The 15,916-nt window shown below is 38.8% G+C and overlaps 1 pseudogene; it reads right to left on the reverse strand.

Annotated features, from left to right (window-relative positions):
- Positions 1–5,283: 5,283 nt before the first annotated feature.
- On the reverse strand, positions 5,284–7,311 carry LOC132569994 (dynein light chain Tctex-type 1-like; annotated as a pseudogene).
- Between the last annotated feature and the right edge of the window lie 8,605 nt (positions 7,312–15,916).

Raw genomic sequence — 15,916 nt, forward strand, 5'->3', positions numbered from 1 at the left:
GTCTTTTGTTTTTGCAGAACACCTGCAAGGGTGACACCAATCTTATCTCCTGGGGTAGACAATTTCACAATCTGGCAGTAGTGGCTGAAAAATCTCTCCCACAGTCCCTAGCCAACCTAACCTCAGGTTCCCACAAAAAAGATATAATGTACACATCTCAAAGACAGTTCTTTGTTCTTTAATTGCCATCCCCTTCCTGCAAAAACACATATACCATTTAGATTCACAACAACCTTGCAAAGTCAGGGTGAGAAAAAAATTGACTTGACCAAATAGCTTCATTTCTGAATGGTGATTAGAGCCTGGATTTCCAATCTACCCAGTGCTCTAGCTACGCAGAGAGCCAGTTTGGTGTAGTAGTTAGGCGTGTGTTAGTCTGGGAGAGTTAGTCTACTCTGAGAGAGCTGGATTTGATTCACCACTTCTCCACATGCACCTTGAGTCATTCACAAGTTCTTTCAAAGCTGTTCTTCCAAGACCAGTCCTTGAAAGAGTTCTCTCAGCTACACCACCTCACAGGGTGTATGTTGTGGGGAGGGGAAGGAAAAGGAGATTGTAAGCCTCTCTGAGACTCCAAGTGAAGGGTGGGGTATAAATCCCAACCTCTTCCTCCTCCTCCTGCTCCTCTACCCTGATTCCCTTTGATTGTACAGGAAGAACAGAGCCTGAAGGACTCACAAATTTTACACATTCTCCCCTCCCCCTCCTTTTTTACTTCTACCAATAATACAGTTTCAAAAGATCTCATTACTTGGTTTTCAGGAAATGATAGAGGACATTTTTTCTGAACATATTTATTTGAGAAGAGGTATAATCTTTGTTTTTCTTTATAAAGCATATAAGAGCCAATCTCTTAAACTTCAAGATAAACTCTAGCACTTAGATGTTATTCTTTTATACATTGCTGCTATGGTAAGAGACTAAAACCATTTATCAGAAAGTATTGGAGATCTTACAACGATGCATTATGATACATTTAGCTACCAGTATTTAGCTTTCAATATGATATATTTACAACCAATATCAAACCAATATTGACAATGATTTAGTAGGAGAAGTTAAATTGTGGTGGGGGAGAGAAATCTTGATGCACCATTAAGGAGACAAAGTGGATGGGATAGCACACTCCATCGTCATGTCTTTGGACACTATGTTCCACAACTGTATTTTTTGTACAATGGGATAAAAAATGAGTGACTAGAAAAATGAATAGAATTTTTTTTAAAAAACCTTTGGTACAAAACAAGACAACAAAACAATTTTTGATCTTTTTAGAATTTGACGGTGCAGGAAAATTTGGCAGATGAGCCAATCTAGATGTGATGTGAGGAATCCATTATTAGAAATTACTAGATGGTTTTCTTTCAAGATTGAAGTGAGGAAGAGGTAGAATCTGCTGCACTGGAAGAAAGAATCCAACCATTTTCCCTATGGCTATCATCTACATACACACCCTGCCTCCAGCTTTCATTTGCCAATGAAAGTATATGTAATAAAAATGAGAACCATGGCAATGAACAGAAAACCCTATGGGGAATATAAATAATATTTTATTATATGTGAGCTGTCCAGACAACTTTGTTTCCAGACTTTTAGCTGTTGCCATCTCCCTAATTTAAACAAAAATATTTAGTAGCTAAGAATGGGAAATGTAGCTTTATTAAAATTGGACACTTAAATGTTATGCCATGTTATGATGCAAAGGTTGATTTCAAAACGCAGTGCAAACACTCACTTTGGCGTAAGGAAAATGGCCATTCAGTTGACTAGTAGACAGTTAAGAATCAAATCCCTGTGCCATATAAATCACAAAAAAGTGACATGCACCAAACTTTTTTTAAAAAGCAAACAAGGACCATTGATAATAAAAATAAGAGTACTTCTTCCACTGACTCAACTTCCACTGATATTTCTACTATTCTTCCTAACCAACTTTTGTGGAACATCAGATAAATAAAGCTGCAGAGTCATCTAAAAACTGTGGAGTTATCTAAGTTTTCTTTACTACTGCAAGTGGCTACTTTGACTTAATCATATCTATAGAATTATCCTAGTTGTAAAATTAAATTGTTTTTCCCCCTGTAATCCTCCTAATGCAACACAAATGGTTGTTGTAAGAATAAAATGGAGCATGACGATGAACCATGCACACCATTCTGAGCTTCTGGAAGGGCAGGATAAAAATGCATCAAATAAATAAATAATATTTTGTCATTTTTTTTATTTCCAGCAAAACTTACTCTAGAAGTTGTGAAAGAGCCAGTGTAATAAAATCAATAAGCCAAGGTCTATAGAGGTACTTTAGGCTGCAGTCCTAAGAATACCTATTTGGGGAGTAAGCCTCCCTGACTAACATGGGACTTTCTTTCAAGAAGATCTTCTTAAGACTGCTCCCTTAGAGTAGCCCAAGAGTTTGTGTTCATCCAGTATGAATTTTTACTGTTGTTCTTTAAGGCTGAGACTTCAGTGGCAGACTTCACAACCTGTTTTTGGCTACTTCCCTCCATTTTTTGCCAGGGCTTTTCTTGTAGAAAAAGCCCAATAGGAACTCATTTGCATATTAGACCACACACCCCTGACACCAAGCCAGCCAAAACTGCGTTCCTGTGCATTCCTACTCCAAAAAAAGCCCTGCTTTTTCCCATACTGCTGAAGAACCATTCAGCTGTTTATACCCAGACCATTAAAAAAAGAACTGAATAAAATTATATGTTGGTTTTTAAAATTCCATGCCAAGTACAAATTTTTATTAGTTTTAAGTAGAAGAAAATACATAGTAGGGAAATACAAAAAGAAAAAAGGGGAGTACAACAGAGAAATAGGAGAAAAACAGAAAATATTTCAGTTACATTTCTACAACAAAAATAAAAAATACCAAATTTCTTCTACCTGCAAGTCTTTGAGTGTTAACCAAATATTACCATCAAATTATACAGTCCTTTTGTAGCTTTTTAAACTTTTATACAATTCTAATACCTATGGTATAAATCTAAGTTATTTATCTTTGATGCAACAAGGATCAAATCACTTATCAAAAAAAGAGAGAAAAACAAGAGAACTAAACTAACTGAATAGTTTTAAAAATATTAGAAGTGAGCATATACAGGTAAGATGAATATACACTCTTTATCTATAAAACTAACTTATTTGCTTCCAACAGGAGTTGAAAATAAGAGCACAATACTTTGTCTATGTCAATATAAACCAATTCCAACGTTGGAGATCAAGAGCAGATCTTGGATATCATATCATATAATACCTATATTATCTTCATTAATGTGAGTTGAACATAACCAACTATTTGTATACGTTAATTATTAATTAATTATTCAAAAATTATTTAGAAGCTTTTGGAGAGACTATCTCAAAAAAAAGAGGAGGCTTGATAAACCATAACAACCCCATCCCCCATACATATTTATTTTTGCCTAGGGAGAATATAAACCAATTCCAAAGTTAGAGATCAGGAACAGATCTTTGATATCATGTAATATCTACATTCTCTTCATTAATGTGAGTTAAACATAACCAACTATTTGTGTAAGTTAATTATTAATTAATTATTCAGGAATTATTTAAGAACTTTTAAAGACACTATCTCCAACTATCATATTACTTGAAGAAGAGGAGGCTTGATTAACCATAACGACCCCATCCCCCATACATATTTATTTTTGCCTAAGGAGAAAATAATGCAATCTCTACAACACAGTCTCTACTGGGTTACTCCATTTGTATCATAAAGTATAAAACCTCCAGATTATAAAGTTCCAGCTTCCAGTTCAAAATAACATATCAGTTCCATTACGTTGTACCGTTGGTGACCAAATATAAAGACACAGTTTATAATCCCTTCTTTTTAAAGTCTTTCCAAGTTTTGTTTCTTTTGAAGCAGTATATAGCTTCTCCCCTCAACACACTCACCTGTTCTGCTGGGGACGATAAGGCCCACACACTATCACTCCCACTTGCAACAGCTTTAATAAGTTGCGATTTCCGCTCTTCTTTTAAAACTGCGTAGGTTGTCTCCATCTTGATTTCATCCAGCACATTTCCAGAGTGCTGTTTATTCACTTTCCCCAACTCATTTGACACCTCTGGGATCTCTCGACATTCCTGCTCATGTAGATTTTCAATTTTGCTGTATTTCATAAGAAGGTTTTCCACCTGCTTTTCTATTAACTCCACTAAAAGACCAATTCTGTGTTTTATAGACAATATGGTAGCAAAAAAATTTTTTTATCATCCACTTCATTTTGCCAAATCATCTTTCCACAGAATTACTCAGTCCAATAACAAAAGTCAATAAATAGCTCAGAGTCCCAGGTAGTTTATCCTCCAGCTCTCCTCCTGCCATGTGCTTTTTCCTTACATTCCAGCATCAATTTCACTCCCCCATCAGATAAATTCTCTTAGAAAAATATTCTGCTTTTATTCAGACTGTATTATAATATGTTAATATTCCAATTGTAGCTTATTTAATTATAAACCAAATTGATTTGAATGTCTGTATTCAATCCAATTAAAAACGCCAGAGAAAAGAATGCCAATTTTCAACAGTTTGTTCCTCTCCTTTTGGAAGCCTCTCTTGTGGGGTAGGGAGAAATCATCCTCCCCCCCTCCTTTCGAGCAGTCCGTTTGGTTTTACGATAGGAATTCCATTAGTCAGTTAGATTGTAAAGTAAACTTACTTGCATGGTAGAGTTTCAGCAATTGCAGTAGAAAAGAAGACGCTTAGAAAAGTTGCTAAGGTTAAGGAAAAGTTGGGGATTCACCTCTTGTTGTCATCATGGCAATCAGTGCAGTGGATCATCAGAGCGACAGTGCCAATATATACTAGTGATTAATCTCATTATTTACATGGATAAAAACTGCAATGCTTCTTGTTCCATGGATTAACAATAGGCCTGTTTTACATAATGTATTTCCTAGTGAATATACAGGATCAAAATGTTGAATTGTATGCAGTCAGAAATGTTGGCTCTGTTGAAATCAGAAGTAAGGAGTGACTACTGGCTTTTCTGGAACTGGGACTCCATGTAAGAATTTCAAGTCATTTCTATATCACATAAGCTGAGGTGGGGGGGACTGTCTAGAAAGCTAATGCTAATACGTTTGAATCTGAGAACAATTCCTGCCTTTTTTCCCCCCAGAACTTCAATAATTTAATAACCAAAAACCTGAAAAATTACATCTTCGAACTAGATAGAGCTGCAGCAGGCTTCAGCTAATTCGCATATTGAGAAAGAGTCCTTAAAGTGTTAAGTCAGAGAATGCATTGATAAGGAATGATACGTTTGTGTAATCATGTAAAACTTGCTCTCCCATTCTCTCATAGGAAGGAAAAGTTCTTTAAACACAAAGTTGTTCAGTGAATTCAGTTTTAGTAAACTATGAAATGGAAGTGATGAGATAGGCTGAAGAATTCCAAGGCAATCATATTGCAAGTCCAAAGGTACTGGCAATACAGTACATAGTCTTGTTGTCCCATCTCACTGTGGGGGTTCCATCAGCAAAGTTGTCCCAGAAACAAGACCTTGCTGTTTGAAGTCCAGCAACATTCTTTTACATAATCACACATGTCACAACATACTTAAAAGGTTTCCCCAGCTTTGTTAGCTGACTTAGCTCTACAGCACCCTCTCGGCTTGGCTTTGCGAACGAAGATTTAAGAAGGGTGAAATAGTCCACGTCTGCTGCAGGCTCGCTGGTGGCTGACAAGACCAATGCGGCACAGGCAGGTCCGGCCACAGTGGCTGCAGGGAAAAGTCTGATTTAGGGTTGGTGCTGTAGCAGTCCGATTCTTCCTCAATCTCCTTTTGTCCTCAAGACCAGCTATGCGTGCGTTCTCAAAAGAAGAGACAGCCTGGTGGATGGTGTGCCTCCATGCTTTGTGATCTGAGGCTAGGTCAGACCACTGGTGATGGTTGATGCGACAGGTGCCAAGGGATTTCTTCAAGGAGTCCTTGCACCTCTTCTTTGGTGCCCCTCTATTTCGATGGCCGGTGGAGAGTTCGCCATACAGGGCAATCTTGGGAAGGCGGTGGTTTTCCATCCTAGAAATATGCCCTGCCCAGCGCAGCTGCGTCTTCAGCAGCAGTGCCTCGATGCTGGTAACCTCTGCCCGCTTGAGAACTTCAGTGTTGGTCACAAAGTCACTCCAGTGGATGTTGAGGATGGTGTGAAGGCAGCGCTGATGAAAGCGCTCAAGGAGTCGCAGGTGATGACGGTATAAAACCCACGATTCGGAGCTGTAGATGAGGGTTGTCATCACAACCGCTTTGTAAACATTGATCTTTGTGCCTTTTTTCAGATGCTTGTTGCTCCACACTCTTTTGTGCAGTCGGCCAAAGGCACGGTTTGCCTTTGCCAGCCTGTTGTCGATCTACTTGTCGATCTTAGCATCTGAGGAGATGATGCACCCCAGGTAGCTGAACTGCTGGACTGTCTTCAGAACTGATTCACCCACAGTGATGCAGGGAGGGTGATAATCTTCCTGGGGTGCAGGCTGGTGGAGAACTTCTGTCTTCTTCAGACTAACTTCTAGGCTGAATAGCTTGGTAGCCTCTGCAAAGCAGGACGTCATATGCTGCAGAGCTGATACCGAGTGGGAGACGAGTGCAGCATCATCAGCAAACAGTAGCTCTCGGATGAGTTTTTCCATTGTCTTGGAGTGGGCCTTTAGTCGCCTCAGGTTGAACAGGCTGCCATCGGTGCGATAGCGGATGTAGACACCATCGTCATCATCTAGATCTACTGCGGCTCTTTGAAGCACCACACCTCTGAGAAATACATGTCCTCAGTTTAACCTAGACTTGCTAGCAATAGAGCAATGAACAGACAACATTTATTGCCTCATTCTCCCATTTTGACATGTTACTGTTTTATTGTTTTTTTCCCCACACAAATGCTATCCAGACCAAATGTTCTTTCAATTTGTTAATTTCACTATTTTGCCATTGGATTCTAACGTTGTACCACTTTGCATTCTTAACCATTGCCCACCAGCTATACGTAGCTCTGTTCACTGTATCCCATTCCATTTTCTGATGACGTATGCATGCATATGAAAGCTTATATTCTGAATAAAACTTTGTTGGTATTGAAGGTGCTACTGGACTCCTAGTTTGTTCTAACACCAGTAGTCCATTGGTTAACTTTGCTGTGTAAATATACGTTGCCTCCTGTTGTGCCTTCTATAGCCTCTTTTTTAATTTTAAACTGTTTAATCAAAAATACAGCCTCTTCTATTATGTTGCTAACTTCATCCACAATAAATGCAGTCTCTTCTGCAATCTGGGGCTTGACCATCTTCGTTCTTCTCTTTGCTCTACCTCCAACATATCTAGAACAATTCCTGCTTCAGAAATTCACAGCACGACCCTGACCTGGATAGCCCAGGCAAACATGATCTCAAGCAGGGTCAGCCCTGGGGCAAGTACTTGGATGGGAGATCTCCAAGGGTGAGACGCAGAGGCAGGCAATAGAACCATCTCTCTCTGAACATCCAGGCCCCAGTAAAGATCACCAGAAGTCAATCATGACTTCCAGGTACACGCACACACACACACACATACAAAATACAAAAAAAAAATTAAAAAAATGCACAGCACAATGCTGAACAGAGTTATACCTTGCTAAGCCCATTGACTTCAATGTGTTTGAATAGTTGCACTGTCAGCCACTACAATAGAATTTGGACACCAGCTTTCTCTTTTTGTCAGTAGTGATGTAAATAGTCAACTCTTGAATGTGTTGTAGTGACTGAGGTTATTGTTACAGGATTCACTTATTTTAAGTAAGCACTCAGCTGGAACTGATAACTGATCACTGATTGATGGGTCTGTAGACAGGCTGTGCACAGAATCTTCAAGAACAGGAGATTCCACAAAGCAAAGTAAAAGGCTGAACATCTTGAGCTAGCTGGAGGAAGAGGGACCTTGTTTTGACACATCAGAGGGTTTTTTTTTGAGGGGGGACAGTCTTTCAAGAGGTAAGAAGCTTTACCACTTATAACAGATATGGGGCAATTATACCTTGTAGTGCTGGTGTGAATCTAAAATGATTTGAATTAAGATCAGGATTTATACTTCTCAGCTGAGATACAAGTCCAAATATGATACTGATTCCTTTGGTCTGTTATTTAATTGAGATTACAGTAATATTAATAATATTAATTTAACAGCAAAATGGGCCTGTCTGCTTTACAAACCATTTGTTTATGGAAGATATTATAAATACCACTCTCTACATATATAGATGTTATCCAGCCAAAGCTAAACATTTTAAATTCCATTGATTTCAAAAGGAGGGCAAATACCTATTTCTCTCACTTTGAAATCACTGTATATTTAAGTGGTTGGCTACCTTGTGCCCCCCCCCATTCCGCCAGTTATTTTCCTTTTGTTCATGTGACAATTTGCATATCAGAATGCAAAAAACTGAAACTGTAAATACCAGCATGCTCAGCCTTTCTGAATTTATAATTCTATAAATATTGATCTTGCAAGAATAACAGAGACATTCAATGATTCAAAGTAGAGATCAAACTTATGAGCTTGAGAATATAAATTGAAGAAATTACACATTTGACTCGTTCACATATCCCTGTATCCCTGATCTGACAACATAGGGTATAACATACAAAACAGGAAGCCATAGTCTTCCATCAGCATTGGCATTTTCCATGAGAACCAGCATCATGCAGTGGTTGGAGTGCCTGTCTAAGATCTGGGATACCCAGGTTCAAATTCCCTCCTGCTATACCAGCTTTGCTGGGTGATCTTGGGCCAGCCTGTCTCACTCAACCTAACCTACCTCACAGGGTTATTGAGGATACAGTGGAGAAGGGAAGAATGATGTCATAACCTGCTTTGGTTCAACACTAGGGTGAAAAGCAGAATATAAATAACCAAATAAATAAATCAGCTATCAGTCCATCAGGCGGTATTAGAGGAAGAGCTGAGACAGTGGTCACTGTTAATCTACTTGAAACCAAATGCCGTAGGGCTTCTCCCCCCTGATAGAATGGATTCCTTTATCAGCTGTTCTGACTGCCCATTATGGAAAAGTTATGTACATTTAGTATATGAATGTGCCTGTTTTCCTCTTCTCTTTCTGACACCTTTTGTGTTATAGGTATATTGTGTGTGTTATTTTGGATTATATATTACCTCAAAATTAATAGCAGAATGCAATGGCATATAAATATATTAAATAAATAGACAGATACTCTTGTAAACTAAGCATAGCTATAATGCATTCTCCTGTGTACATGTTTGAAAAAAAAACACATGATATAACCATTTATGATATTTTACCACTTTAGAATATAGGTGGGGGAAAGACCATTGACTGTTTCTCAGCAGCCAAAGGTGCAGCCCGCTCTCAGACTGATAAAAGCAATCTTAAAGAGTCTAAAGTTATTCTGTCTCTGAAGTTGAACAGTTCTGATGAATAGCTGGATGGGAACATCTCAGAGATGGGGTGGAGGAAGGAAGAGATGCAGGCATAACATTAAAAATAAATCCATCTGATCATCTTCCTTTTTTTGGCCAACTTCTGGACATGGAGCAGGGGTCACTGGGCATGTGGGGGGGAAGGTATTTGTGAATTTCCTGCAGTGTGCAGGAGGTAGGACTAGATGACCATGGAGGTCCCTTCCAACTCTATGATTCTATTATCTGTACTGGATCACTGTAATTGAATGAATAGGAAGGGGCAACATCCCACTCAATGTTTTTACCATTTTTAATTCAATTATTAGCCTGTTAAAATGTTTGGTTACTTTTAAAATTAAGATTTACTTAGTATACTGTGTGTTGCTTAAAAGTTATTAGGTGTGAAAATACAAACAGAGAGGTAGCCTAGTAAAACTCCTTCCAGAAAGCACTTATCTACTTAACACTTATCAGTGTTAAGTATGCTGTCCATTTTACACATACTTTAGTTTAAATTAGAATTTAATTGCCTTATAGTTACACCCTCAAATTAATTCCACTTATTTAATTGATTCATACTTATCAATTTGTTCTTAAGCTCAAATAATATTAAAAATGATGTTTGCATTCCAGTGTTCTGGGATTGTTGTTTTTTTCTGCATTTTTTTAGAATAGTGTTAAATGCATCAAAAACAAGAATCATTGAATATTTAACCCTCATTAAAATATCAGTTTTAAAGTAAAATGTATCCTTAATAATCCAAACACCCCAGGGAGACATCTCTAACTTTGGTTTAATTTGAAAATTTTAAAAATGTATTATTAATTAGAAGCTGTTTTTCTATTTGTATAGGATTATGTAGACATCTGGAATAATGCGTTGTAACTTTGAATAACTGGATGTTTGGAGTAATGTAAATGTGTACAGTTGTATGAAGATTGATTCACGAAATTTTGCCATATGAATGAAAGGGACCTAATAGGGCAGAAAACAATATGAGTCATATATACCTTGAGTTTTGAAATCCCACAAAGATCCCTTTTGATCAGTGGACACCAAGTGGTCAGAGAACTGGACATTCTACAATATCTATCATTTTATATATATATATATATATATTCTCTGCTATTTATCTAGGATATAACTCCCCCCACAACAAAAAACGACCTAGGAATCACTGTAAATCAGAGTATAATCTGCAGAGGACATTTTGCATTCCAGATATGTAATCCTATCTTTTAAAGGTTTTTGTCCCCAACTACAGGAGAATTCGCAATGTGTGATGCCCTTGAAGAGAAACCAAGAAGTTTAACAACAACAACAAAAACTAATTATATTCAAAACTTTTAAATGATTGCATTTGTACCAACTTGTTTTGTTTTTAAACATCTGATCTCAGCTGGTATAATTACTGGGCCATTCTGTAGTTATTGCTTAGCAGCCCTTCTGTGCTTGGAAAATAATAAATTCCAAACTCCTGCAAGAAATTGTCATTTAGGATATCTGCCATAAAAGTCTGTATGTTGCTTGATGGGTTAGTTAACTAGACCATGGGGCTCCCGTAAAGACAACTGTAAGGCTTTCAAGTAGACAAACTCAGTCTACTCTAGATGCATGTGTGAGTCTGTTGAAGCCAGGTCACACTGTAAGATCAATAACGATTAAAAAAACAGCTGATTTTGCACAAATGAGGGGATTAGTGCTAAAGTAATCCATGGATTACATACTCTGGAGCACTTCAAGAAGCACATTTAGCAGAATAAGAAGGGAGATTATCCCTGTTTACCTAGCTTCCCAAGGCTATAATTTGTGTACCATTGACACATATTTTGCTAGGGAAAGGAATTTGAAACTGAAAGACATGCTGTAAAGCTCAGAGATGTTAAAAATAATACTAGAGGTAGAAATCAGAAATCAGAAACCTAGCCAGTTAAACACAGTTAATAACTGAACACGGTGTTGAGTAATGATAGAATGCTCTGTATGCATGCAACTTGAAATCCCCACTTTACCACCAAGCACACTAGGAGGCTTTTGGCCAGTTACAATCTCTCAGACTAACTTTCCCCAGAGGGTTATTGTGAGGATAAAATGGGAGAGGGGACCATGAATACAACCTTCAGCTCTGTATAGAAGAGGTAGAATTTTAAAAAATGCAATATACTGCAAGTGCTCAGCAGTGTAATCCAAAACAGTTACACCCTGCTAATCCTATTGGCTTCACCGGACTCGGAAGGGTTTAACACTGTTTAGAATTGTACTGTAAATTTCTCTTGCTGAGGCAAATGCAGCTTGAAATTGCTCCTTTCATTGGATTGTACCCACAGACTATTTTGGGTGATTTCAATATTCATGCTGATGGCACCTTGTCTGAGCCGGTATACTGTTTTATAGCTTTGTTGGCCACTGTAGTTCTCGCTCAGGCCTCACACCTAATAAAATACATACTGTATGCTCAAACGTTTTCACTGAGTCTTTAGGGGAAGGTCTGGTTTGGGGGCTTATAATGTAGACTTATATAATGGACTGATGGTTTAGCCTCAATGTCTGATTACAGCTTCCTCAAGGCAAGGGTGAATGTGGCACCCATACTCTCCAGGGGTAGAGGTGGGAGATTAAAATTCTCCATTCACAGACATTTATGGATCTGACAATTCCAGAATGCCCTGTTAGATTTTAGGATCCCAGATAGCAGCTCTGAAGAATCTACTGTGTGAGTTTGGAATTAGAAGCTCTTGGAAGCTCTTGATATAGTTGCTCTCTCTCCCTCTCCCCCATTTACCTCTCCACCATCAAGGTGGAACCTTGCTTTACTATGGAGCTAGGTGACCTGAAGACTTATGAGGCAGCAATGGAAGTGTCAGAGAAATCCTGCTCCTCTACTACCATTGCATCAGCTAGTTTACACCCAGCTCAGTTGTTTCAGGTATTTCAGCACTTGTTGACTCCAATGTTGGAGCCTTTAAATTCTTTGGAATTGATGGTTAGCTGTGGCACTTTTAGTAAGTTTTTGCAAAGGCCACATTTATACGGGAATAGGAATAGAGTTGCAATATTGTATGTATCACCTTGTTTTCCTGCATTGCCTTCTACTTTTGTAATCTACTTCCTGCATCTTGGTATATCATGCCTTATTTTTTGTGTGTGTTGCTTTCTTATTCCGTAATCCTAGTCGTATTGTTGTTCAAGGTTGACACTGCCACCAGATTGCCACAGAAGGCCGAAAGCCTCTTAGCGCATCCCTGACTGCTGGACACTTCACCTTACCTGGGCAGAGGTGGCTGAGACTGGAAACTCAGCTGGATGTCAGAGGCTGTTGATGGGCTAGTGTGTCAGCAGGGGGTGGAGAGTGGTGGTGGAAGAAGTCAGAGCCAAAGATCACAGTGCCATGGCCAAAGGTGGCATGGCACTTGGGGCACAGTTGGCACATGGGAATTGTATTGTTTATTGGATTATTTATGCAGTTTGATTGAATTGGTTTTTTTAATATTTTGTAATCCCCTTAAGTGGCAGCTAGAAAAACAGGCTATAAATGAAATAAATAAGAATAAAATTCACAGAACTCCAGTTAGAGACAAAAAATCTACTTCACAGTGGGCATAATGCAACTGTAATAGTCTGGTGGAGTACAAAATGAGCAAGCCTTTCAAATTATATTAGGTGAATTTGTTTTGGCTGTGATCTCAACTGATATTGGACCTCCCGCAGTGATCCAGTTCCATATTAATCCATTTCCATTGTAGAGTGATGGGAGAGAGCCACATTATGGTATGAATACATGAATCTGACCACAGTGAGTCTAGAAAGGAAGAAAAATTGTACTCCTTGACACTGGATTGCTATCTAAAGGAAAAGCAGACAACCCAAATACAACAGTTGTGCAATTTCTAGGAAAATAGGAAATGCTGTAAAAATGTAGACATGATGATTATATGGAAAGATTCTGTCCCTAACCCTGAGAATACGTACTTAAATGTCCCATGAAAATAAATGCTAAATCAATATTGCAATCAATAGGACATTCACAAGGAAGTGTATTTACAACTGTAGCCTGTGTGTCAAGGTTCATCAAAGAACAAGACAAGCCTGGACAATTATTTACTTTACAGGGTTGAAATGCAAGTTTGTGTCAGTTTTAGGGCCACATCTCCTATTATGCTGAGTCCATGGAATGGATTTGTGAATTCTTCCTATAGATTCAATACACCTGAAAAGTTTTCACCAGAACTGGCTGTCCATGCAATTTGTTCTATGACTATGTCATAGTCTTGGGTTTTCTTTTTTCATACTTCATTTCACATGGTCATCTCTTAGTTCATCTTTGTATGTATGGCCATTTTCAGTAATATGCAGCCAAGCATCTGCCCCACAGGGATGATTTCAAAAGTCAAGCAGCCCATGCAGAAATGTTGTCAGAATTTTTCATGTCAGTCAATAGATGATGCTTCAGTAAATTCTCAACCTCTGCAGATGAAACGTTCTGATGTTGACATTTATTTCTGACCAGTACAAAAAGTGTCTTACTTTAAGCCTGTAAATGCTTGCCTGGTTGTCTGTAGGAAGGCAGAATTGCAAACAGACGAACACCTCAGAAGTGTGGGTTTCCCCTCCATTTAGTTTATGTTACTATTTATATATTATATGTATTAACTATATCCTGTACTTTTTGTTGAAAGTTAATGGCATAGACTTCTAATAGAAACTAATCTTCCCATCTGGCTTTTCTTAAAAGTTACTATTCAGTCACTGATCAAATACACTGCATACCTTAATTTGGACAAGGTTACCACACAGGGTAGTTCCTAAACTGCTAATACAAGTATATATGAGCAAGTGGATGGTCAATCTTTTTTGGACTTACCTGCAAGGCAATCTTACATCAGGACTGCCTAAGGAACTTGCACATGCCATACCTGTGGGACTGAACATCTCCTTCCCTGTTGCTACTTAGTGGCTTTGCTGCTGGGTCAGGGGTCTCAGTGTGCAGTTCTTCCTGAGATACTTTACTAGATACTTTGCAACCTCCAATTAGTCTGTATATGCAGCAGAATAAAGCGACAGAATGAATAATGCCACTTCAAGTTGCAGGTTTTGAATGCTGCTATGTGTTTTAAAAAAAAGATCCTTGCAAGTTAAAAAAAAAAAACTAGCAGCAGGTTAAAAGAGTCCAATGAATCCTATTTAATTCCTGCTGCGTTTTTTTTCCATTTGCATGGACTTTTTACTCAATGAAACATTCAAAAGCCTGAAGTGGCACAGTTTGTTCTAACCCCATGTGTACCAGTTCTGCTGCAAGTGTACAAGTCAGCAGCAAGGTCATGGTGAGTGTAGACAGGAGTTGACAGGATAGCTTGCCAAGGGTTGGGATGGTGTGGCACCTGTTGTGGCCTGGCAGAGGACCCATCACTAACCAGAAATGCAGGGCTCATCTATTTCTACCATGAAACAGGATTACCCCATAAACCATGGCCAATGGCTGGGGCTGATGGGAGTTGTAGGCAAAAAACATCTGGAGAGCTACCGTTGTCCACCCCTGGCATAAACCATGGACATAAATACATGGACAAGAACATCACTATCCAATGTATTTCTCTTTTAGCTGTATTGACATACTCAAACAGGGATATTGGTTGTTTATCCCATTACTTATAATGAACCCATCTCCCACTATATTTTAATGTATTTTTCTCCTAATGGCAAATTATATGTACTATGTTACATGTTAAAAGGTAAATTAGTTGGATGGGAACACTTCTGAGATAGAAATGCCTTCCTTTTGGCCCAGGAACAGACATTCTCACATTTTATATATTACTGTTTTATTGCTTTCGCATGCTTATGCTAGGAGGGCCAGTTTGGTGTAGTGGTTAAGTGTGCAGACTCTTATCTGGGAGAATCGGGTTTGATTCCCCACTCCTCCACTTGCACCTGCTAGAATGGCCTTGGATCAGCCATAGCTCTGGCAGAGGTTGTCCTTGAAAGGGCAGCTGCTGTGAGAGTCCTCTCCGGCCCCACCCACCTCACAGGGTGTCTGTTGTGGGGGAAGAAGGTAAAGGAGATTGTGAGCCGCTCTGAGACTCTTTGGAGTGGAGGGCGGGATATAAATCCAATATCTTCTTCATCTTCTTCTACTCAGATCAAAGGTTTGTTCAATTTGTTAATTTTACTATTCTGTCGTTGGATCTTAAATTTGTACCATTTTGCATTCTGAGCCAGTGCCTACCAGCTATGTGTGGCTCTGCTCACTGTACCGGATTCCTTGTCTGATGAAGTGTGCTTAGAGCACACGAAAGCTTACATTCTGAAGAAAACAAAGTTGGTCTTAAAGGTGCAACTTGACTCCTGTTTTGTTCCCATAAACCCCTGTTATTCCACAGGTGCCTCTGGGACAGTCACTCATTTACTGATGGCAGGGGTGGCACTACAGAGATTGTTCTTTCATTCAAGAGCAGTGTTCTAAACCATCCAAGCCTTT

This window comes from Heteronotia binoei, chromosome 4 (genome assembly GCF_032191835.1).
Source record: "Heteronotia binoei isolate CCM8104 ecotype False Entrance Well chromosome 4, APGP_CSIRO_Hbin_v1, whole genome shotgun sequence".
NCBI classification, from domain to species: Eukaryota; Metazoa; Chordata; class Lepidosauria; order Squamata; family Gekkonidae; genus Heteronotia; species Heteronotia binoei.